Source organism: Rhinopithecus bieti, unplaced genomic scaffold (assembly GCF_001698545.2).
Source record: "Rhinopithecus bieti isolate Rb0 unplaced genomic scaffold, ASM169854v2 scaffold_54, whole genome shotgun sequence".
NCBI lineage: Eukaryota > Metazoa > Chordata > Mammalia > Primates > Cercopithecidae > Rhinopithecus > Rhinopithecus bieti.
The window spans coordinates 2911062-2937170 of NW_016803233.1; the positions used below are offsets into that span (position 1 = coordinate 2911062).

Consider the following 26109-nt stretch of genomic DNA (forward strand, 5'->3'; position numbering starts at 1 on the left):
AAAAAAAAAAAAAGAGGCGGGGACTCTGGAGCAGTGATGGCCCAGTAAGAAAGGACAGATTCACGGGTTTCAGCGTCATCTGCTAAATGCCACGCCCATTGGTTTAACCATGTGAGAGGTGCTAGTATAGCACGGCAGGTCTGGATGCCAGACTGAGCTCCGGGACAGGAGCCAAAGTCAATTAATACCAGGGATGGGGGGCGGGGGTGGCTGAATAGGGAGTGGATGCTGATGGGCAGCGGCAGTGAAGGGAGGCTGAGCTCCCTCCCAAAAACAGGAGGGAAGAAAAGAAAGGTGGGGGAGAGAGAGGAGAGAGAGAGGGAGACAGACAGACACACACACACACACACACACACAGCTCCTAGAGTTCAAACGTTCCAAACTCCATGCAGCAAATGGGAGGTTCATGTCACAGGGGGCTGGCCTTCAATGTGTCCCATAAGCCAGGTACTACTAGGTGAGCCCTTCACCTACATAGTCTTACTGTAACAACAGCTGGGACGGCATAGTGATCTGGTGTGTGGGCGCCAGAGACCAACTACGAAGTTCCACGTGTTGACCGGCCCCTTCCTTGCTGACTAACATTGGACAAGTTAATTAACAGCTCTGTGCTCCACTCTCCTCATCTGTAAAATGGGAACAGTAGTATCCCCCCTCCCCAGCCAAAGGCTACACATGAGGATTAAGTGTGTTCAGACATGGAAAAGGCTTAAACAGGGCCTGGCTCACAGTGATCCCCCGACAAAAGGCGGCTATTTCTGACGCCTCTTACCACAGCTTGTGAGGTAGAAATTCTCGAGCTTCCTTTTAGAGCTGAGACCAAGGGGGTTCCGAGAGGGTGAGCGACTTGCTTGTGGTCGCTGTATTGATCTGCCAGGGCTGCTATAACACATTTTCACAGGCTGGGTTGCTCAAACAACGGAGGTTTATTTCCTCACAATCCTGAAAGCCAGAAGTCCAGGATCCAGATGTGGACAGAGTCGTTTCTTCTGAGGCCTCTCCTGGGCTTGTAGATGGTCACCTCCCCACTGTGTCTACATGTGGTCTTCCCTCCTCCTGTGTCATCTTAATCTCTTCTTCCGATAAGGACACCAGTCTGACCGTACTAGAGCCCCACCACGTGAGCTCAGTTAACTGTACCTCTCTAGACACCCTATTTCCAAACACAGTCGCATTCTGAGGTATGGTGAATAGGACTTCAACCTATGGTTTAAGGGGGACAGAATTCATCCAGTCATAGTCACCAAGCTTCCCTGAAGCTCTCCTGGTGTGGAATGGAGAAATCAGAGTGAACCAAGATCAAAATCTGAGGGCAACCTTGGCTTTCCCCTTCTACATAGAATTGGATGACAGCTAGGAGATGGACCTGTGAATTTTCTCCCCTGAGAAATCAGACGGGACCACCTAGAGTGGGTCTCCTTCCCCCAACGCCCTAGACCTACCGGGGGCACAAGCTGGGGCTCAGGGAATACCTCTGTGCTCCACCACTCGGCTGCTGCTTTTCAAGAGAAGGAAAACGCTGCTACACGCCATCCACAGCCACTGCACAATACCGTGTCCCTTTGTCAGGGAAAATAAAACAGAGGGGAAGTCACTCTGGGACTTACTATGACCTTGGGTCAAAGGCAGGCTGACCGGGGCTGGCAGAAGAAAGCTAAACCTTACTTCTCTGGGATTCTAGGAATTTCAACAAGTGAGACTAACAACAGATATTTTCAGATCAAAGAAAGGCAGTGCGTTCCCAAACTCTGACCCCTGTGCACAGGCTCTGCAGAAAAGCTGTCACTTGGCACTCAGTTTCCTTGTGGGTAAAATGGGGATAATAATATTGTCTGTCTGCCTAATTTGTACAAGGCTCTTACAAGAGGGTATAGCACATAGTAAGTGCTCAATAAATGTGAACTCTTCTTTGTATTCCTGTTTCAAAGTATTTGTAAGTATTTCACAAGATTCAGAAACCTTGTCCCTGGATGGTGATCCCTGCCTTTTCTTCACTCTTCCATCCACAGACCCAGCCTCTGGTGGGCAGTCACAACATACCTGGCCATGTCCAGAGAGGTCCAGAAACCTGCCCCAGGTGTCAAAGCAGCTCAGAGGCAGGGCCGGGTGAGACTCTGCCTGACTCTTCCATTCTCCCAAATCTAAGCTAAGCAGTGATTCCTATGCCCACCTGGGAGGGGAGAAACCTGAGGCCTGCCTTGTAAATCCCCATAGGCTCAGTGTGCCTGGCATTGGGCTGGGCAGGGGAGACAGAAGGCATGCCAAAGAAAGAGCAGTTACAAAGGACAGACCACAGGCCCAGGATGAGGGGACTTTCAAGGGCTTGTTCATGGTTCTGTTTTTGCCCAAACTCTCTCCATCTACCTTTGAGCAACAGTAATTATCTCTTTGCATCCATCAACTTCATTTACCATCCCTGTCCAATTCTTTCCCAATAAGCCAGAGAATAAGAGTGCAGACATCAAAGGTCAGGTTTTCATGGTGCTGAACCCATTTAACCCAGCTGTGTGGCCCTGAGTAAGCTACCTAAGCTCTCTGAGCCTCCATTTCCTCATGTGCAAATTGAGGAAAATACTCACCTACTTATTAGAAGGAAAGAAAAGATCGAGTACATGCCATGTGACAGGCCTTCAACAAGGGACCACCTCTTGTCATAAACAAGAGGCATATTCTGAACAAGTGACCATGGGTTTAACTTGTACACAGGTATTATGAAAACAATGTCTGCATTTCAATAAATATTTGTTATATAAATGAACAGGACTGTTCCCAGAGCCTGCTGCTTGGAGGAAACTGGGGGAATAAGGAGCTCAAAAACAAGGTAAGAATGTCAGAGCAGGGAAGGGAAGGGAGGAGGGAGGGAGTTGTGACCTTGGGTCAAAGGCAGGCTGACCGATGCTGGCAGAAGAAAACTAAAACTTTCTTTTCTGGGATTCTAGGAATTCCAACAAGTGAGACCAACAACAGATACTTTCAAATTAAAGAAAGGCATTGTTCCCAAACTTTGACCCCTGTGCACAAGGTCTGCAGAAAAGCTATCACTTTGTACTCAGATTCCTTGTAGATAAATGGGGATAATAATATTGCCTGTCTGCTTATTTGTACAAAGCTCTTACAAGAGGGTCTAGCACATAGAGTAGATGCTCAATTGTATTCCTATTTAATAGTCTTGCCATCATTCATCCGTAGTCTCTTTCCTTTTCTTGGGAATCAGCATTTTCTCATATACAAACTAGTTACCAAACAATGAAGATGACCACCACTTCCTCTCTATCACGAGTAACAGGCTACCTGGAAACATTGGAAAGATGGAAGATGCTTTCTTGACATGGGGTTCACCTTCCTACAAATACTTAACCTCTTGCCCCTTCCTCCACTAGACTATATGGCCCATAAGGGCAGAACCATGTCTGTTTTGCTTGCTCTTATATCCCTAGCACCTAGGAGTGCCTGATATATTAGGCACCCAATACCATCGATTGAATGACTCGTGCCTAATAATAACCCAACAAGCTCGGGTGAGTCAGCAAGGGCAGAAAGGCCAGTCGCCCTAAGTTCCCTGCCTTGGATGAGTGGCTGGTACCCTAACAGACCAGAAGCAATTTGGCCTGCAGGGTTTTCCTGGGTCTGCACTCCAGCGGGCCCTGCCTTGGTGCAATGTTTTGCCTGTCTCTAAACCCCTTCGTACACATTCGCCTGTGTTACTAACTCTTTCTCTTTTCCAACCTGCAGGGAGGCTGGTAGCTTTAGTCTCTTACTACAGAGAAACAAAAGGAGGCCCAGAGAGCTCATGGGTCTCTCCCTAGGACACAGAGCTGATCTGGGACAGTGAGTGTCCCAAAAGCCAGGCCTTTGGTTCCACATCCTGTGCTGAGTAAAGTGCTAAATAATGTTGGTTAGTTGAAGGAAAAAATGAACAGATGGGAACAACAGTGGGATGTGATCATTTTCCAAAGAACTCAGTCCTATCTATGGCTACGTAACAGAAAAAACCGCTCAGTGGGAGGTCCAAAACTGATACTCAAGGCAACAAAAGGAACAGGGAAAGGAAATCGTTTCAGATAAGCAATGGACGAGACCAGCGTGTCCTCCTAGGTTGTCAGGACACAACCAGGGAATGTGAGGATTCATGCTGGCTTTGGAGGGCCTTCAGCATGGGGCAGGTGAGGGCAGGCTGCTCATCCCCCTGGCAATCAGGGGAACTACCAGAAATGGCATCTCCCCATGAGACTGGCAAAAGCAAAAATCTGACCTATCAAATGTGGGTGACCAGATGGGGGAAAACAGGGCTCTTGTGTACAGTCAGTGGGAGTGTAAATCGGCATGATTGTTCTGGAGGGCAATGTGATTGCATCTTATAAAACAGAAAATGTTCCTTAGCCTCCAAGGCAGCGAAGTCACCTCGGGGTATAAATCCTGGAAGAGCTGTCACATAAGTGACCGAGAAAGCACATGCGGATGTTCTTCCCAGCAGTGTTTGCAATATAGGAGAATAAAAAAGAAAAGAAAAAAATGCATCAAGCACGCTGTCTCAACAGGGGAATGGTTAACTGGCCCTTGAAAAATACTCGGCAACTGTTCATTGTTCATTCTCCTCTGATCTGACTTCCCACACACACACTCACCCCACTCACTTCAGGTTCATTTTTATGTTTTATCAGCCTATTGCCCTGACCCCCAGGAGAAAGTAGAATTCACATGTGAAAAAGGAGGGTCAGACTCCCTGGAAAGCTTTTCTATGTCCTTTGCCCAGGAGAGGTTCCCATTACAATCGGGCCTGGACCTCAGCCATGAGCACAGGGAGGGAAGGAACCAATTTCATTCCACTTAAACCAATTTGCTGGGCCCAGACAGCAGCTAATGAGCAGCCTGCGCCCTCGGAGTCATCGATACCACTTTCCAAATCAAGTTACCAAATTGGTCTTAAAACCACTTCAAAGGGGCCAGGCTGACTGTTACCAGTGAGGCATCCTGCCGGCCATATGGCCACGCTTCTTCCCACTGGCATGCTCCTCCTCGGTATCAGCTGCAGAGGGGATGAGCTGGCTGGCTGCTTTTGTCTCTGCTTTGGATCCCTCCTTCCCCTGAATGCCTGATCATCCATAATGGAACTTGGATCACCATTAAAAAAAAAAAAAAAAAAATGGGACAACTGTGGCAGAGGGATTCAAATAAAGGAGGGCCCATACAGGCAGCACAGTCACTAACACAACAGCCCAGTGAGGTCAGTACTCTTATTGTCCCCATTTTACAGACAAAGAAACTGAGAGTATGAAAGCTGGGCAAGGTCTCACCATGGCTAGCAAGTGGCATAATGAGAAACTGAACCTGCATCTTCCTTAAACCACAATCCATACTCAGCCTCTAAGCCATGCAGGCTTTATAGTTTAGATCTTCATGACTTACATTCCCTTCTCTACAATCAAGCATAAAAAATAGTCAGATGGGCCAGGTGTAATGGCTCATGCCTATAATACTAGCACTTTGGGATGTTGAAGCAGGAGGATCGATTGAGCCCAGGAGTTTGAGGATGCAGTAAACTAGGATGGCACCACGGTACTCCAGCCTGGGCCACCCCATCTCTTTAAAATAAATGGTCAACAGGACCTTGAACAAAATAATTTTCCTTAAGAGGCTTTTGGTTACTAATCATAAATACAACCCCTGCTTTTTATAGAGTGCCCATGGAATGAAAACTGCTAGACTATCTTGCCTCTTTAATCACACAAAAGTCCTGAAGTAGATGTGATGATTTTTTCTCGCACATGTGGAGTAATATGCTCCACGTCCTACAGCCAGGAACGGAACACTCATCTTCCACATCGGGGATGAAATTCACTGTAAACCCTCAACTCAGTATTCTTTTCCCTAAACCCAACTGTCCATCAACCTGTCTGTCTTCAAGCAGTAGGCTCTGTGGAAGAGCCCATGCCAACCCTATTAGGTGGTCTCTAGATTAGTGGTTCTCAACAAAGGGAGACTTTTGCACACACATATTCACACACCACTACCACCACCACCACAAAAGAACATGTGGCAATGTCTGGAAACACTTTGGGCTGTCCCAACTGGAAGCTGGGATTGCGATTGACAGTGCTACTGGCATCCTGTGGGTAGAGGCCAGAGATGCTGAGCTACATCCTACAATACAAAGGACAGCCCCCACAACAAATCATCTGACCCAAAATATGAGCAGCGCCAAGGCTGAGAAACCCTGCTGTAGACCCCACCTATGTCTTTGCAATTTCTTCATGGTCTTGATATCATACAAAGAGAGTTTCTTCATCAATCAATACAATAAAGTAATACTTATTAATTTGCATTAAAACTGAGCACGACTAATTTTTGCAGCTAATGGACCCACCAGGGCTGGCCAGAATAAAGGACTGGGCTGGAATTCATTGCATGAAATGGTGCTAAGATCACTTGAGAAATGTGTCCTTCCACTTAAGATTACTGGGAGGCTGCTATGTGTCAGACCCCGCACTAGGATCTGGGGATGGCGTCAATGGGCAGGAACGCCCTGTGCAGGACCTCCTTCTGTCCCCTGAGGACACACATCATCTTACTGAGTCACCAGATGGTCCATGGGACATTTCCAGGCCCCCCACAACAGCACATTCTCTTCTTTCAGGACCTCAGGAGACAGGCTCAAGACAGAACAAAAGGAGACCTGGTAAGATGGGTCACTCAACTCAGAGAGGAGGCCCTGAGGCAGGCTCTGCTCCCTCCTCAGATTTTATTTCTCACATCCTAAGGAATAATAACCACAGTTAAAATGACAGTTTATACAAATCTCAGCATTGGAGATGAGTTTCATTACAGGTTTTCCAAAGCCACTTCACAACAGCCACTACCTAAACAGCACTCAGGACAGGACAGCCGATGCTCCGCTTCAAGGAGGGACTGAATCTCACAGTCTTTCCCACTGAAAGACAATACAGCTGGGGGCTCCAATACTTAAAGCAAAATGAGGCACCAGCTGGTCAGGCAAGTCAGAATTTGAACCCAGCTCTACTGAATGAGAACCTTCAACACTGACACCAGGTGGCTATCGCTCATCCTGGTCAACAGTACATGGTGGACCTCAGAAAGCTCTGGACACTCCCTGGGCCTCAGTTTCAGCAGCTGTAGAATGGTTAATCATGTCCCCTATGGCAACCTTGGGGGGCTCTTTCAGGTCAAGGGGGAGAGGTGAGTGACATCAGTTTCAATGTATGAAGATGTAAATTAGGTGCTTTCCCACCACTGGCTGTGTAGTTGCCTGCAGGAGAAGCATGAATGAGAGGTGGTTGTGGGTCAACAAGAACAGAACAACACCTGATTTCTTTCCTGGCATCACAGGCAGATGAACCTAGGTTGAGATGCCAGCTCTGTGACCTTAGGCAAGCCATGGAAATTCTCCATGATCCCTTCCACATTCACACAACGGGGATGACACTTCCCAACGGGCAGAACTGACAGGCGAAAGTGTCCGGCCAAGGCAAACATGGCCTTGTGAGTCTTAAGAGCCACATGCAGGGAGTTACAGAGCTGGGGACGTGCGATCACACTCTGAGGGCCCAACCTCTGTGGGCCTGGGGGCCTGGGACTCAGGGTGCCCTTGGGAAGGGAGTCGTCCCCTGACAAAAATGGGCCCACAGGGCTGGTGCCCCACAGGCTGGTTCAAAGAGCCAAGGGCCCTAAGGAAGTCAAAGGGGATGGTCTCCGGAAGGAGAGGCATGGCCCACTTCCCAAAAGAGAAAATTCCTACCCCACATCCATGGCCCAGAGCTGAGCTGGTGCTGGACGAGGGGCTCTGCAAGAAAGACGGCCAGAGAGACACTGGTACCAGAGCAGGAGACTGAGTGTGGCCTGTAAAGACACGCATTGCCCTAAATCAGAATAAAATTTGAAAAAGACATGATGATCACAGTGTTCACATATATACTATAACACCAAAATAATAATAAATCTATAAAAAATAATGCCCAAAAATAGCAAGCTGACTAAATAAAGCACGACATTTCTACCACTAGAGTAATGACAGCAAACATTTACTGAGGATTTACTATAGACCAGATACTATTAATTTGACCTTTTATAGGTCAACAATTCAATGCTGCCAAATTCATATGGCTCAACATAATATTTTAAGTGCTTTACATGTATCCATTCACTTAATCATCACAGCAACCCTTCTGAGGTACTGTGTCAGAATACCTGCCACACTCCATTCCAATCAAAGAGATGTCCATGTTGGAAGTTCCTGGAACCTGTGAATATGCTGCCTCCCATGGCAATGGAACTTCCTAGATGTGATTAAAGCTAAGGACCTTGAAGTAGGGATTATTCTGGATTATCAGCGTGGCCCCAGTCCAATCACATGAATTCTTAAAATTAGACAATCTTTTCTACCTGAGATCACAGAAGTGAAAAGAAAGAGAGAGAAGAGATATAAATCCTAAAAGGAACTGGACCCACCATTGCTGGACTTGCAAATGGAGAGAGGAGGCCATAAGCCTAGAGGGGAGGCTTCCAGAAGCTCAGTGCAACTGGACAGCCAGCAAGAAAACAGGATCTCAGTCCTACAACCTCAAGGCAACGAATTCTGCCAACACCCAGAATGAGCAAGGAAACAGACTCTCCCCTGCAGCTTCCAGAAAGGAAGGCAGCCTACAGGCTCCTTGATGTTAGTCTGGAGAGATCCGTGTCTGACCTCTGCCCTAGATAACTGGACATGAGCCGGGCACAGTGGTTCACACCTGTAATCCCAGCACTTTAGGAAGCCAAGGTGGGAGGATCGCTTGAGTCCAGGAGTTCCAGGCTAGCCTGGGCAAGATAGTGAGACCTCGTCTCTACAAAAAATACAAAAAATTAGCCAGGCGTGGTAGCTCACGCCTGTAGTCCCAGCTACTCTGGAGACTGAGGTGGGAGGATCCCTTGAGCCCTGGAGGTCAAAGCTGCAGTGGGCCAGGATCAAACCATTGCACTCCAGTCTGGGTGACAGAGCATGACTCTGTCTCAACACCATCCCCGTTCCCCCCAAAAAACTATGCATTAATATATTATGGTGTATAAATGCTAAATTTGTGTTAATATTTTATGGCAATCATAGAAATTAATAAGTGGGATAAAAAGCATTTGTAGCCACACTTGGAGGCAGATGAGAGTATGAATCACAATGCCCAAGGTCACTCAGCCATCAAGGAGCAGAGCCAGGTCTGACCAGCTCCTGGGACCTCTGGCCTGCTGTTCTGCTCTTCAGTCTCATGGAAGAACAATTCCAAATCCAGTTCCCACATGGCAACACAAAGATTGTATTTTGGGCTGACTCTACCAAAAGTTAGGCTTTAAAAAAAATGCAGTTATTATTTTCAGTAATTAAAATTGTTAAAAGATCTTGGCCTACCGGCAATAAAAATGTGGCTAGAGATGAACTAGCATGGGGGTTGGTGGAGGGGGCAGGAATAATGAGTCTAAAGAGACCAGGCCTGGTACTCAGCAGGAACTCACTCACCTGCCGTGGTTTTGTGAAAGGCTGAAATGGTCCCATAGCAGCGAGTAAACAGATGCCTCCCCATGAGGGCAACTGTTACCCCCCTGTGTCTAGGCATGTTCCCTGGAAGAATATTCTCTCACACACCTCCACAAAATGCAGGGTTCAGGCCTGATACAGAGTCTCAGAACCCGGCATCATGTATCCCAATGGCTCAGACTCGAATATTTGACTATCACCCCCAAGGGATCAGAAAGTCAGGAAAGTTAGAAAACAGCGGGCCCAGCAGGCAGGTGCCTTTGGACTTACCTAGAAGAAAGGAAAAGCTCTGCTTTGGTCAGGCCTCTAAAGATATGGAAGGTATGTGGAAAATGTATAGACCCTCAGGCCTGCTTCAATCACCTCTTCATCTTCTCTGTTAGCACACGGCCTCCGGTAAGCCACTTACCTCTCCAAATCTCAGTGTCCTGGCTGTAAAATGGGAACACCAAGGGAGCCATGTGCCATGCAGCTCAAAGGGGAAATGATTCAGCCTCCACTTAAAGTACCATCACCATGGCTGTATGTGCCAAGGACACCTGCACCACCTTGGGAGAAGGCTCCAGGGAGTGTGGCCAGCTGCAGAAGCAAAAGGTATGAGTGTCAGTGCCCTGGAGTCAAAGGCAGGCCTCACAGAGCACAGCACTGCCAGGGACTGGAGGTTTTGAGAGACCCCGCACCTGGCTCCTGTGCTGTCTGACATGGCTTTTCTCCAGCACCTCCACCTGCCGGACCATACCCTGTCCACCTCTGCTCCACCTGAGGTCCTAGGCCCCCATCCATGAAGTCTGTGTGCCTTAACCATCCCATATCAGGGTGCAGGGCTACAGTGCTGGTTGGGAAAGGGCCGCAGGCCCACGTTTGTACATGGAACCCTTAAAAAATATTGGTCAAATGAGAAGGCAGGTGAGGACAGGGAGAAGAGCCACTGGGTTGCCAAGACAGACCCCAGCTCTTTCTTCCTCCATAACCGCAAAGCCTTGGCCTAGAGAAAGCAGAAGCAAGAAGACCCCTTGGTCCAACCTTCATAGTCCAATTTAACTTCCCAGATTGAGAAAGTACACACCACAGAAGGGAAGGGGCTTCTGTGATATCACCCAGAAGTCCTAAATTGCTGCATTCCTCTCAGCCTCAGTTTCCGTATCTATGAAATGGGCATGCTGCCCTCCTGTGCACCTCACTAGAGGAAGGACTGCTCAAAGGAGACGCTCAACAAACCTCCCTATGTGAGCATACATTCTGCCACATGATGACTGCGCCATTGAACAAGACCCACTCCCTTGCCACACCCAGACCCTAGGACAGACGAATGCAAGGGCAATAAACCTAAGATTTTGGACATTAGTAAAAACAGACTGGAAGCTTCATTCATTTTCAGGGACACTTCAGTCTTTCTCTTCCGCGTCCCCTGGTGCTGCAGCTTTGAAAACAAATGGCATTTCTTTTAAGGTGTCATTTTCTTTAAACATCTTAAGAAAAAATGTTAGAATCCCAAAGGGATCTTACATTTGAGTTCTTGTGTAATCTGTTTTGCTAGAAGCTTTCAAATATATATATTTTTGAAGCCACAGGATACAGCCCCAGGGTGAGGCCTTGGGTTCCTATCAGCAGCCTCTCAAGGCTCTGGGAGCATCTCTTCTTTTCATCTGGAGCAGCTGTCCTTGAGGAACATGCTGTGGACACAGCTGTCTGAGATGAGTAAGCCTCATCTCTGGCCAAAAGGAAACACACTGTGATTTGGGGTCTCTCTGTCTCAGGATGGGGCTTCCTCGGAGGCCTGAAGCCATGCGGGATGGCATCCTTCCCCTGGAAAGTGCTGAGATTGTCAATCTCGCTCACATTTGATCAGGGCTTGTCGCCTCTTCATGGCCCCCGCTGACGAAAGCAGGGCTGGCGCTATTTCTGGAATTGATGTGAGGAATACTGCCCCCATCCCAGCCCTAGGAAGAAACAATATCGTTCTCCAGATGCCTATGCTCCTTCTGCACACCCCAAGGAGGTCACCTGAAGAGGTTACAAGGCCAGTGATTCCCAGCTGGCTTCTGCTGAGGGAAAGAGACTGATCTTGGAAGAATCAGACCAGGAGCCTGATGAGGAAAACCGAGGGACTCCAGTGTCTACTTCCGCACAGGCTCTGAACTAGACGAAGCATGTAGCATGATTTAGCGTGACAGAGACTAAATTCTAGCTTCTGTCACTTTCGCAGTGAGACTAAAAAACGTCTTCCCTCTCTGAGCCTTGGGTTTGACTTCTGTAAACCACGGGTAATAAATAATGCCCTTGTTCAATGCCCATAAAGATTGAATTGAATTGGGGCCAGGCTCACTCCTGTAATCCCAGCATCTTCCTTCAGAAGGAAGAAAGCATAATCTATAGGCTGGCTGGCTCTACGCAGCAGCAGGCATCACAGAGGGTTTTTGTCTGCATTTGCTTCTGAAGGTTAACCCACTACCTATTGAGAGAGGCCAGGTCGGTCTCTCTCTCTCTCTGTCTCTCTCTCTCTGTCTATCTCTCTCTCTGTCTATCTCTCTCTCTGTCTATCTCTCTCTCTCTCTCTCTCTCTCTCCCTCTGTGTGTGTGTGTGTGTGTGTGTATGTCTTTTTCCCTGGGGCGGGCATTTTCATTCAGGCAGGTGGCACCCTGCCCAAGGAGCATGGATCATTTAAGGCCAGACTTCGAGACTAGCCTGACCTACATGGTGAAACCCTGTCTCTACTAAAAATACAAAAATTAGCTGGGCGTGATGGCACACACCTGGAATCCCAGCTACTCAGGAGGCTGGAGGCACAAAAATCACTTGAACCCAGGAGGCAGAGGTTGCAGTGAGCCAAGATTGTGCCACTGCACTCCAGCCTGTCTTAAAAAAAAGAAAAGAAGAAAAGAAAAAGCATGAATTAGATGAGCCAAAGCATCTCAAGATGTGCACCCAAGACTCATCAGTTCCCTTGCCCCTGCGGTCAAATTAATTGCAGTTTACTAGTAGAGGTAAAGAGGGTGCCTAGAGCAAAGGGATTGAACCAGATAACTCAAGGTAATCACCCAGTGGATGATGCGGGCTGCAAGCCCGAGGGGTTAGGTGACTTGGTCTGCACTTAAAATGGGGACAGGGAGTTAGATACCAGCATTCATTTTTCTGATTTACAAATCCTTTCCTGCATAAAACTCTTCCAAGGCACATATGTGAACATACACAGTTATGCTTCAGCTGGTCCCTCCCATTCAGAGAATCCAACCAAGGGCACACAGGCTGTTTAGGGAGAAAAGGTTATTCTGTGGCACAGGTGGCTCTGCAGAGGTGGGTGCCATGCCAGGTCCCATGGGAGGGTATGTTCCCAGCGAAGAGTTTAGAGCAAAGACCTGCTCAAGTTACACTAGGGGTGAGGTTCCTTCTCGAAGGCACCCTCAAGCAACTGCTCACTGGAAGCAGGAGGGGAAGCAGCTCAGCCCTGAAGGCTGCAAGAGCTCAGCAGTGCCTACTGCCTTTGTTGACCTTTGAAGGTGGACAGTTATGGCAGGAGGGAAATGATTTCTCCAAGGCCAAGACATGGAGCTGTAGGACGCACGGATACAACCATGAACCAGATTCAGAGAGCGTCAGGCCAGCACTAGGGCGGCCGCAGGAAGCCAAAACCACACCCAGCACTACCTTCCTCCTTTCTGAGAAAGGCCATCAAAGCAGTATGAGAGCAGCTGGCACGAAGGAGTGATCCTCATTCGATACAGGAGAGTTCTAGCCTGGGTACTTCAGGGCTACAGTTCTGCTTAGAGAAAACACTGCCGGCTGGGCGGGGTGGCTCACGCCTGAAATCCCAGCACTTTGGGAGGCAAAAGCAGGCAGAACACCTGAGGTCGGCAGTTCGAGACCAGCCTGACCAACATGGAGAAACCCCATCTCTACTAAAAGTACAAAATTAGCCAGGCATGGTGACATACGCCTGTAATTCCAGCACTTTGGGAGGCCGAGGCGGGCAGATCACCTGAGGTTGGCAGTTTGAGATCAGCCTGACCAATTAAGAGAAACCCCGTCTCTACTAAAAGTGCAAAATTAGCCAGGTGTGGGTGGTGCGTGCCTGTAATCCCAGCTACTCGGGAGGCTGAGGCAGGAGAATCACTTGAATCTGGGAGGCGGAGGCTGCGGTAAGCCGAGACCGCACCATTGCTCTCCAGCCTGGGCAAAAAGAATAAAACTCCGTCTCAAAAAAAAGGGAAAAAAAAGAGAGAGAGAGAGACAGAAGACACTGTCTGTCCAACTCTTCCCTCAAGACCATTCCTCACTCGAACCCCTTCCATCCTCACCTGGCCATCCCTGACAAGATTCTCAGTCTTGGCCCACACCTCCCACTGACACCTCTCAGATCATGAAGCTACCAGTTACTCCAGCTTCTGGTCAAATCCACCCCTACCAGGATGATCATTACAGCCAAACTCATCAGAACACGTACTGCATGCTGGACACCGTTCTCCGCTCCATACGGAGGAGGACCTGACTTTGATAAATGGTCACGATGACCCTCTGGGATACATACTGTCCCATTTTACAGATAAGAAAACTGAGGTTTCTCAAGATTAAGTAACCTCCCACGATTGTGCAACCAGAGCTCCTGCTCTGTGCCATTGGGCCATGCATGGCTCACCTTCTTCTGGGCTTTGGACCAGACCCCTGAATACATATGTGACTCTGTCATCTATCAGTTGTGTGACATCAGACAAAGCACTTCATCTCTCTAAAACTTCACTTCTTCCTCTCCAACAGGGGATCATAACAACACCTGCCTGAATGAAAATGCCAACCCCAGGGAAAAAGATACACACACACACACACACACACACATGCACACACACACACACACCTCAACCTGGCCTCTCTAAATAGGTAGTGGGTTAACCTTCAGAAACAAAAGCAGACAAAAACCTCTTGTGATATCTGTTGCTGTGTACAGCCAGCCAGCATATAGATTGTGTTTTCTTCCTTCTGAAGGAAGAGGCTTAAAAGAAGAACTTAGGAAAGGGCCTGGTTGGATAACAGAGCACCCAGGAACAGCAGTTAAAACCAAACAGAACTCTCTGATCTTGTTTCTAGCCCAACTGCATCTGGCCCCAGGAGCAACCAAAGTGGAGACTACCTAAGCAATTACCAAATTTTATCAGTTCCACCCCAGCTCCAGGCTCTCCAAAAAACCATTGACAAGTCAAAGCCAAGAATTTAGCAGCTTCTCAACTCTTCCCCACACACCTGGAGGTAGACCCTTATCCCAGGCAACAAAGTCTTCATCCTGTTAGAAATCTATGAAAGGAACATGTAAACAAAGGTTGCAGAGATAAGGAAGCCTGCCATGAAGGAGTCAGTTTGGAATCTCCAGCCCAGAAATTGGGAGAAATGTTCCTATTCACTCTTTCCTGACCTAAGACCATTCCGGGAGTCCCTAAACAAAGGCTGGCCATCTCTTTTGCCTCTATCTTTGGCAAACCTATTTCAACGATCACTGAGGCACTTTCAGACCAATTTCCTTCCATTCAGAGAGAGCCCAGACCATCCCCGGGAGGAAGACACCCAGAGGGAAGGCTTCCAGGGCCCAATGCCTCAGCAGTCCCCACCCCAGTCCCCACCACCACACTGGTGGCTTGACGAAGATGAGGATGAGGCTGTCTTATTTATCGCCTTTACTAAGACAGGTACCTGAGACAAAGTAAGTGTTCAATAAATTTTTATTAAACGATGGAATATGCAGCATCCTTCCCCCAAAAAGAACTGCATGGAGTCACCTCTACTCAATAAAATGCCCAACCAGCGACTGAAGTTTCTTTGCCCCTGTGAAAATATGAAAGGCCCTTTTCCAGTCACCTTAGCCGATGGCCCATACTAGGGAAAAGGAGACCCTTCAAAGGGCAGTGAAAAGGGCTCAGTGTTGTATCCTATAGCTGAGCTGATGGCTCCGGCACCTACAATGTTGACTTGTGAGCAACCTCCAGCTCTGTAACTGTCACAGCTAGTGAGGCTGGAACCCTGCTGAAGGCTTCACACGCCCATCTCATTTGACTGTCTCGCTTTAGAGGCTCAAACAATAATTCCCATTTCATGGATGAAGAACCCAGGATGTAGAGAAACTGTTCAAACTTTCCTAAGGTTACTCATCTAGAAAGCTGTGGAGGCAACATCCCCACCCAGTTCTGCCTGGCTCCTATGTCCAGGCTCTTACACTGCCTTGGAAGCAATGGCCAGCCCCAGAGAAAACAGCAAGCAGGTAGAAACAGCACATCCTTGGCCTCTGGCAGCTGTCTCCAGGGTCCCATCAAACCCACAGGGGCTTCATGTTGCCCCTTCCAGCATAAGGGCATCATCCCCTCACCAGTCTCTCTCCCACCCACCCTGTACACAGCACACATCTCACGCACAGGGTCTCCGCTTTACAATGGTGTGCCCAGCAAGAAACTATACGCATAGATTTGTGGCTCTCTCCACATGAAAGCAGAGAACAGGAATGAGTTCTCTTTCTAAATGCAGGACATAGTAGTGCCCAACACACAACAGGCACTTTAAAAATATTCATGAAACTGGCCAGGCGCAGTGGCTCATGCCTGTAATCCCAGCACTTTGGAAGGCTGAGGCGGGTGAGTCACCTGAGATCAGGAGTTCGAGACCAGCCTGACCAACATGGAGAAACCCCGTCTCTACTAAAAATACAAAATTAGCCAGACATGGTGGCTCACGCCTGTAATCCCAGCTACTCGGGAGGCTGAGACAGGAGAATCACTGCAACCCGGGAGGCAGAGCTTGCGGTGAGCCGAGATCATGCCATTGCACTCCAGCCTGGGCAACAAGAGCAAAACTCCATCTCAAAACAACAACAAAAATTTCATGAAACTGAGTTAGCTAATAAATTAATTCCCATCTATAAAAGAGCAATAATATGCCCTTTTATAACCTCCAAGTTTGTTGGAAGGAAAAAATAAAATAACCCATGAAAAGAACTGCTAAGATCCAAATTGCTGTAGACAAATCCCTAATCCCTGACAATCCTTAAGACTGATAAATAGAACAGAAAAATTAAATGTGAAGATAACCTGGCACAACACTGCACATGCATTGGAGATAGATACGCATATACATGAGTGTAGGGGGGTATGTGTGTATGTATAGTCAGAGATGTGTATATCTAGCAATGTATCTGTCAACTTATTGAGATAAAAATAAAAAATGTGTATTATAAGATAGAAACATAATGTGTATTATGTTTTTATTTTTTATTTTTAATTAGCAAAGAAAGAAGGGGCCTTGGATATGGAAGGTGAAGTTGTATGTAGCTTAGTGTCCATCAGGTACCGTGTCTATGAACAGCGAATCTGCACAGAGTTCACTGGGAGTCCAGTGATGCGCCCATAGCAGGCTGGGACTCAGCCACAGAGTGGGGAGTTGGATAAAGCAGGTGCTGGGAGGAGTAAACGGGGCTGATTTCCCTTACGGCTCACCTGTGAAGTCCTGCAGACAGGATAGAAAGAAAACTCATGCGACAATAGTTCTTGCATGCCCTCCAATGTTCACGCCTCCTTGGGATAATCCATCTCAGACTTCCCAGGGAAAGCCGTCATTATTCATCCCTTTACCAGGAGAGGGGCAGAAGGGAAGGAGATCATACCTAAAGCAGACACCCGTTAGTAATGGGAGAGGAGCAGAAACATGGACCCCCTGTCTCCTTAAGGCCAACCCCGCCCCGGAAGCGCCTTATATCCATGGCTGGGCCTCACCTGCCTTGAGTGCTGGCACCAGGCAAGTGGTCTGGGAGCGCATGGCATTCCCAGCAAAGAGGTAGGCCCCACTCCTGATATTCCCTCCCAGCCACAGACTGTCCACCGCCAAAGGCCAGGCCCTCCGTTGTGGTGTTCCCAGGAATCTGGAGAAAATTCAATAGAGGAAGCCTGAGGATGGGGTGGGAGGAGGAAATGGGGCAAAGAGGCCCTGCCAAGTTTTCCAGAGGAAATGAGTAACCCGTTGTTATGCAGTCACACAGCGCCAAGCGAGGAAGTGGCATTGTCTGGGGACCAGCCGCGGGACCTTACATAATAGGCACCCCTCTCACTTTCTGGCCCTGGCCGTATTTGGGGATTGGCAAAAACATCTGATGAGCACCTCCAGCCTGTGTAAACACTGGCTTTATTAGGGTGGTGGAGAGAGGTCTGGACGGGAGGTCTGCTTGGCTCGCGCTGAGTGAAATCAATTCCCATGGCCTCATCCTGCAGGCTCCCATCCGTTGGGTGGCAGTGCAGCTCAGTGGTCAGCCCCGACTCTGAGGCCAGGCTGCCAGCACCCATCCAGATTCCAGCTCCACCACTTTCCAGCTGTGTGAACTGAGCAAGCTGTTCAGCTGCTCTGTGCCTCAGTTGCCTTGTCTATAAAATGATACTATTTGACCTGACTCCTAGGGTTACAGAGGATGAAGCAGAATCATACACATACAGTGCTCAGAACAATACTTTGCACAAAAATAAGCTTTCAGTGATGAGCCAGTCAGGGTCCTGGAGATAAACATAGTGCCCCCGCCTTCAAGACAGGAAACAAAATAAGTAAAATACAAGGGTGGGGCCTGCATTCAGTAAAGTCTGCACTGGGTTTGGTGGCTGAGCAAAAGAGAGGCAGGGCAATCACTTCCCCCCAGCACCCTGGAAACACAAATGGAAAAGAAGCCTCCCTGGGAGCAAATAACAGAGGAGATAAGCTTGGAAATAAGAAACACCAAGTTCTTGGCCAGGCATAGTGACTCACACCTGCAATCCCAGCACTTTAGGAGGCTAAGGTGGGCAGATGGCTTGAGCCCAGGTGTTTGAGACCAGGGTGGGCAACATGGTGAAACCCCATTGCTACAAAAAAAATACAAAAATTAGCTGGGCATGGTGGAGCGCACCTGCAGTCCCAGCTACTAGGAACGCTGAAGGGGAGGAGCCCTTGAGCCTGGGAAGTTGAGGCTGCAGTGATGGCACCACTGCACGCCAGCCTGGGTGACAGAGCAAGACCCTGTCTCAAAAACAACAGCAACAACAAAAACCCCATCAAGCTCTTGCTGGAGATATAGGAAGATTCTAGCCAAGTTTAACAAAACCTTAAAATTCATTCCAATTAAACTCCCAGAGTCACAGTCCACAACATCATGATGAACCTGAAATATGCTATAAGGGGGTTCTCAGTGGAGTCTGTAAATCCACCCACTGTTCTACACGGACAGACCTGGGCATGTCAGTGAGGGGGTACAAAGGGAAAGAAAAACCCTTGACGCCCCAGGAACTGGTACCTTTACACACCCTGCTGGGGCCCCTACATTCCTATTCACAACTCATATAGACGTAGATACACACACACATACACACACACACAAACATGCACACACACACACCATCTTTGTTTTGAAAAATAGGGAAACTGAGACACAGCAAGGTTATGTTCCCTGACTGAAGTCAAACCCTGAGTAAACTTAAAGGATCAGAATTCAAACCCAGGTTTATTTTATTCTCCACTGAAAAGGTTTCTGCCAGGTATGATGACTCACGCCTGTAATCCCAGCACTTTGGGAGGCCGAGGTGGATCAGTTGAGGTCAGGAGTTCGAGACCAGCCTGGCCAACATGGTGAAACTTCGTCTCTACTAAAAATACAAAAAAATTAGCTGGACGTAGTGGCGCACGCCTGTAATTCCAGCTAATTGGGAGGCTGGGGCACAAGAATCATTTGAACCCAGGAGGCGAAGGTTGTAATAAGCTGAGACCACGCCACTGCACTCCGACCTGAGCAACAGAGTAAGACTCTGTCTCAAAAAAACAATAATAATTCCCCCCCTCACCGTAGGTTGTTTTTTTTTAATTATTATTATTATTTGTGAAATAATCACAAACGTGTTGGGAACACAGAGCAAATCCTTTTCCCCTACAGCATGTGAGAGGGAGTGGCGGACCTCCTGATGTCCTGTCACTACAGAGTACTTCCATGTGTATTTTTCTGAAGCAAGGACATTCTCCCTTAGGACCATATTCTATAGGAACATCAGGAAGCTGACACAGATATGTAACTAACATCTAATGCTCCCAGCCATCCAAGGTTTAACAATTGTCCAGAATCAAGTTTTGCATTTAATTGTCACATCTCTTTAGTCTCTTTCAGTTGGAACCATTCCTCAGTCTTTCCCTGACACTCATGACCTGGACACTTTTTTGTTTTGTTTTGTTTTGTTTTTGAGATGGAGTCTTGCTCTGTCGCCCAGGCTGGAGTGCAGTGGCGCTCGGCTCACTGCAACCTCCACCTCCCGGGTTCACACCATTCTCCTGCCTCAGCCTCCCTAGTAGCTGGGACTACAGGTGCCCTGCTAATTTTTTTTATATTTTTAGTAGAGACGGGGTTTTACCATGTTAGCCAGGATGGTCTTGATTTCCTGACCTCGTGATCTGCCCACCTCCGCCTCCCAAAGTGCTGGGATTACAGGCGTGAGCCACTGCGCCCGGCAGACCTCGACACTTCTGAAGATTATAAGGCAGTTACTTTGAAGCATATCCTTTAATTTGAGTTGGTCTGATATTTTCTCATGATCACATTCACATTACGCATCTTTGTTAACATTTTTTTTCTTTTTTTATTTTCTTTTTTAAAAAATTTTCCCTGGGAGCATAGAACATATTAAAATTTATTTTTCTTTTGCCTAATTGCACAGCAAGAGTTGGGAGGAAGATTTCCTGGAAGAAAGTAAATCATCTAAGTCAACTGCGATGACAACCCGCACCCAATCATTTTTAATTGGGCGAGGCAAAACGGTGTAGTAGTTTATGGCTTAGGGAGGGTTCCAGCAGTCTGCCTGTCTGGGGAAGGACTACAGCTTTTACACAGCCGAGTAGATCCTGGCATCATTTGCTCATGCCAGCTTTGCTTACAAATAAAAAAAAAAAAAAGAAAACGAAAATAAAAAACTGAAAACCTTCAGAGTTCAGCTTAAAAAGACCTTTCATGCAATGCCAGGACTCTCCCTTTCCCACCCCCCAAACCCCCCTTGCTTCTGTCCCAAAGTACAATACATATGTTTATCTTGCTTCTAAGTAGGGGTATATTAAAATACTTGAGGATTTTCCCCTCCTAATTCTGGCATGCTGGCTCCCACTGGCTGTGCAGCCACATATCATGAAGTGCAAAAGCAACAGTAAATTATACCCTTTACAAACACAGGGATCTTTCCTGAGGTTGGGAGTCGCATCACTTGAAAGGCTGACTTTCTTCAAACTTCCAGGAACTGAGTGGCCCAGAGCCCGTCTATTTAAAGGTCAACCCAGCCCTGCTGTATTTGGAGGGCTGCCTCGGACACAGGCTTATTCTCGGCCCCTCTCTGCAGCCACCGCAGCAGGCCAGGCTGTGAGCAGCACTGTGTCCCTTTCAAAGGGAGAAGGGAGGCCAGAGACAGAGGAGGGCCAGAGAGAGATGGGAGACTGGAAACAACCAGTTGCCACCCCCTTACCCACCACACCCCTCTGGGGGATAGGGTGGAGTGATGGTGGCTAGCAGAGTAAACTCCTCCGCCATGATTAAATCTCGGAATCGAGCTTAGGTCCCAATTTTCAGGGACAAGATGGTCCATTTGATGACACTTTTAACTTAGCTGCCTGGGTCTAAGCTCTAGCAGAGCAGAGCAGATGGTAAAGAAGACAATTCAGGACCATGGTGATAGGTGTAGGGACCACGGCAGTGGGATTTTGCAGTGTAGGAGAAAGATAGGGCTCAACTCGATACAGCCTGAGCAAGTGGAAATTCACAGCCAGGGAGCAGGGTGGGGGTCAGAGGATAGAAAATGACTGACAGGCAACATCAAGAGTAAGGGGGATTCCAGTTAAACCAACCTATCAAGATTCTTGCTACAGGCAGGCCAGGGTGACCAGACATCTTCGGGAAGGTGGTAGAAGATGAGGAACCCTATCTATCAGATATGGAAGATATTGAGGGCGGGTGGTCCTTACCAAACTGACTCAGCAGTTTTTTGCTAAAACTAGATTTTACAAGAAAGTGCACAGATGGGCCTAGGAAAAGACCTAGGTGTCCAATTAAATTGGGTAATTGGGTCAAGCAAAGAATCTTTGTCAGTAGGTAGTGGGAGATGGCCCCTGTACCAGCTTGACAAGGCAGCCAGAGGGTACGACAGCCCTCCTAAACCACCAACCACACTGAGAATCTTTGGAAAGTATTTAACCCTTAGCTTGGTGTTAACTTACACAAGTCTGTGTGTATTTAATTCTATGAGCTTTGCTCAGTATTTGCTCACTCTTCAAACTGCTCATGAATTCAGAGGATGCGAGGTAGTGAGATGTCACTGCTGACAGAGCACCTGCAGCGGACACAAGGGTTCTGTGGTTGGGGAGGTCAGCGCAGCTTACAGATGACTTCTAGGATGGTACAGTCAGTTGCCTAAAGTCACTCAGCTAAGGAGGGGGCATGGCCAGCATCCCAATGCTGATCGGTCTAACTCCGGAACATACCCTCTGATTTCATCACACTCTTCATACACCCCCACATTCATGAAGTCAGCAATATTGTAAAGAAGACAGGCCCCACAGATCCTGGACCATGCAGCCAGCAGTGCTAGGATGGAAAGAACTCATCCCCCGAGAGGCATCCAAATGGGCTTCATGGAAGAAGAGGCATTTAAATGTTGCCCACAATGGGACTTTTTGACAGGTCAGAGAGAAAAGGAAGAGCAACCCAAGAGGAAAGTACATGAACAAAAGCAATAAGACAAGAAACGGGCCTGGATGGGTGATGACAACTGACTGGTGAGGCTGAGCCCCTGCGTGGCGAGGGAGCCCAGGACTCCTTCTGGATGTCTTTCCAGCCTGTGTGGAGCGGGTGTCCCCTCGATGCTCGTCACTGCACCACATCATTGACCCAGATTATTTCCAATCCCCACAACAGAGCAAGGAGTAGAGACAACTAGTCCCATTTTCAAAGGAGAAGTCCTCGGTTAGAGAAGCCACCACTACTGAGTGCCTGGTTCCTGAGCAACAGGGCCCGGACTTGAACCCAGGGCTGTTTGGTACCAAGGTCCGTGAGTTTCCCATGCAGCCTTCCCACGTCCTTTTCCCCTTTCTGCTGAGGTCATTGTCGGCACAGAAAAGGATGTTCAGGGGGAATGAACGGAGGAGGGAAGGAAGGGGGGAACAGTGCCAAGGCTGTGATTCAATGCAGACCTTTCCTTGTGTCCGATTAGCCTGAAAAGACTTGGAAATCAAAATCAACCAAACAAAACACTCAACAGGCCAGCCCAGGAAGCTTCTATTCTCCGGAACAGAACTGAAAAGAGAGTGAGCAGGCCAAGGATCTCCAAGTCAGATACATCATCAGAGGGACTCAGGAAAGGGAACGTGTTGCCGGACAGTGTCTGAGGTTGGGCACCCGGGGACAGATCCTGGGGAGGGAATGTCTGTCTGTGTGATTAAGCAGGGAGCAGCCTCAGGAGAAAGGAAGGGAAGGCAGCAGAGCCAGGCAAGGAAAGGAGGTGGTCTCGGCTGGGGACCAATTCAGACCATCCACAGGATGCTCTGGAACATGAAGCGCACCAGGGAGTTTGCCCCACATGGAAGCAAGGAGGAGCAGCCCTTTGCACCCCTGAATCAGCCAGGACTGGTACAGGGTGAGCAACTTCCCGGATGAAGCAGCTTCAGTTGGAGGAAGGCTAATCTCCAGAGAAGGGGTGCTGTGGACATTAGCAGCTGTGGACATTAGCAGCTGTGGACATTAGCAGCAGTGGACATTAGCAGCAGTGGACATTAGCAGCCGCCGTCTCGGCAGCTGGGGTGAGTGTACCGGTCCAGGGAGCAGGACCTGGGGCAGCCCTTCAACAACATCCACTACAATTAGTCACAACTGAGTGACTGTGCGATGCTCAGGAATGATAACAGCACCCATTTTTTAACATTTCCTGCAGTCAGCTTCCCTAGGCCAGACACTGCCTGGGCTGAATCAGCCTCTCAAACGGGTGCTGGAAACATCTGTGTCTGAGGGGACACCAGGGGCAGGAAAAGAACCACTCTGGGGAGAAGAGAGCCGGGAAGAGACCATGACTGGAGGGAAGTGGGCAGAACAAGACCAGCACTGCAGAGAGTCCCACCTTTTCTCCACGCCTCTCTCCTGAAGAGAGCTGACATCTGGAATCAAATGCAACGAGCTGAGAACACAAACTCATGCTCCCATTCTTACACCCCAAAAAAGTCTAAAACTCAACTGGGCGTGGTGGCTCATGCCTGTAATCCCAGCACTTTGGGAGACCAAGGTGGGTGGATCGCCTGAGGTCAGGAGTTCGAGACTAGCCTGGCCAATATGGTGAAACCCCATCTCCACTAAAAATACAAAATTAGCCAGGCATGGTGGCGTGTGCCTGTAGTCCCAGCTACTCGGGAGGCTGAGGCAGGAGAATCAGTTGAACCCAGTAGGCAAAGGTTGCGGTGAGCCGAGATGGCACCACTGCACTCCAGCCTGGGCAACAAGAGTAAAACTCCATTTCAAAACACACAAAAACAAAAAAACCTCTAAAACTCACAGAATAGCCTCTGATAAATCTTTTCATAAGATTATATAATCTCAATAATTATTTTCAATAAATTAATTGATGGATCCTATCACAGTGCCCACCATACGGTTACTGCTGAATAAAAGCTGAATGGCGTGTCCACTGAACACATTGTAACATCCACCACATGCTTACAGACAACCTCCTAGGTCTTTCCCAAAATAGTAGAGGCTCTCCCTTGTGAAGTTGAGTTTGGCCTTAATCACATGATGCTGGATTTTTAACTAGACTTTTTTGATTTTTCAACTATTTTTTTTTTTATTCTTCATCTTGATTTTTCAACTAGAGCTTTGTTGTCCCCAAATGTTCATCAACAGATGAATAGATTTTTTTAAAATGCAATACACCTGTGCTAGGGAACATTATTCAACCCTAAAGAGAAATGACGTGTTGATCTATGCTACCACGCAGATAAACCTTGAAAACATTACACCTAGTGAAAGAAGCCAGGCACAAAAGACAATTCCAGGATAGGTTTATTTGTAGTACGAGTAGCTCAGCAATTTCTTAGCACTCAGAGAATTGTGGGAAGAAAGAGGTGACTGCTGATAAAAACAATATTTCTTTTTGGGGTGATGAAAATGCTCTCAAATTGATTGTGGTGATGGTTGCACAACTCCATGAATATACTAAAAATAATTGTGTTGGCTGAGCACAGTGGTTCATGCCTATAATCGCAGCACTACGGGAGGCCGAGGTGGCTGGATCAGTTAAGGCCAGGAGTTCAAGACCAGCCTGGGCAACACGAAAAAATCCTGTCTTTATTAAAAATACAAAAGTTAGTCAGACATGGTGGTGTGTGCCTGTGGTCTCAGCGACTTGGGAAGCTGAAGCAGGAGAATAGCCTGAACCTGGGAGGCAGAGGTTGCAGTGAGCCAAGATGGCACCCCTGCACTCCAGCCTGGGTGACAGAGCGAGACTCTGTCTCAAAGAAACAAAACAAAAAAAAAATTGTATTGTGTACCTTAAATGGATGAGTTGCAGGTGAATTATATGTGAATTATATCTCAATAAAGCTGCTATATATAAAATAGAAAGGAAGAAGTTTGCAGTGATGTGAAGGAATAACACCAGCAATGATGGATCCCAGCCACTGTATAGAAGCACAAACCGGTGGCTTCTAGAAGAGGTCTGAACAGCTCCATGAACGCACATATATGTGTCCCCAGACACATCCCCCTGGAAAGGAGGAAGAGAATAGCTGCTGCCCACCACTCCCCAAATCTCTGACCCCCGGCCTTCAACACCATGCCAGAGGGGGCACAGAGCAGACAGCCAGGAACTCTTATTTTGTCTCGTGCCCCGAGCAACTCCTAAACAGTGGGAGTTAAATATTTATAAAGCCGTCACTGTTTGTTTAATGTTCAATCTGTACTTGGGAAGGCTGATGCAGGGAAACGCTGAAGTGACAGCTGATTATACAACCCGGGAGAAGCGTGGTGCACCCGGATCTGACACTTCCCAGGGCTCTGGCCCTCACCTTCTCTCCCTTTTGCTCCCCAGCATGGGCTGCCTTCCTCCTTCTCCATGTGCCCCTGCATTAGGGGGAGGCTCCTGTGTTTAGTCTCCTCTTCCTAGCTCCCGTGGAATAAGACAAAATAGGCCTTTTCACCAAAAGCCACAGTCTCCTTGCTTTTAATGTGATGTGAACAGTCCCCATGACTGGGATGCTATCGGGGAGAATCTTCCTTCATGGAACCCACTGCATTGAACCCTCTGCCAATAGAAGATCCAGAAGTGGGGACCCAAATCAACGCAGTGAGAGCCACATACTCAGACCAGGAACGCCTTCTGAGGCCTCCCCCAAATCATCCTCCTCGTCCTCCTCTGAGCATGTCCCGCACCAGGCCCCAACCTGAATGCTTCATCAAAGATGAATATTGGAATCCAACTCACAGGCTTCACATCTGGCTTTGTCATTTATCAGCTGCATGACATTAACCTGCTCTTACTCAGTTTCCCACACTGTGAAGCACAAATGAATGGCCCGTCTGCTTCGCAGAGTTGCTTGTGAG

At 48.1% G+C, this 26109-nt stretch overlaps 1 long non-coding RNA gene across 6 annotated transcripts in view; it reads right to left on the minus strand.

The window, feature by feature from the left end:
* The window catches only part of LOC108528735 (uncharacterized), a 283673-nt gene that overhangs the window by 123327 nt on the left and 134237 nt on the right, over positions 1 to 26109 (minus strand). For 5 of the 6 annotated variants that reach the window (XR_001885285.1, XR_001885277.1, XR_001885280.1 and 2 more), the window contains one exon: positions 9927 to 10096. The exons of the other annotated variant lie outside the window; for it this stretch is intronic. This is a non-coding gene — a long non-coding RNA (uncharacterized LOC108528735). The remainder of the gene's footprint in view (positions 1 to 9926; positions 10097 to 26109) is intronic. 6 annotated transcript variants of the gene reach the window in all.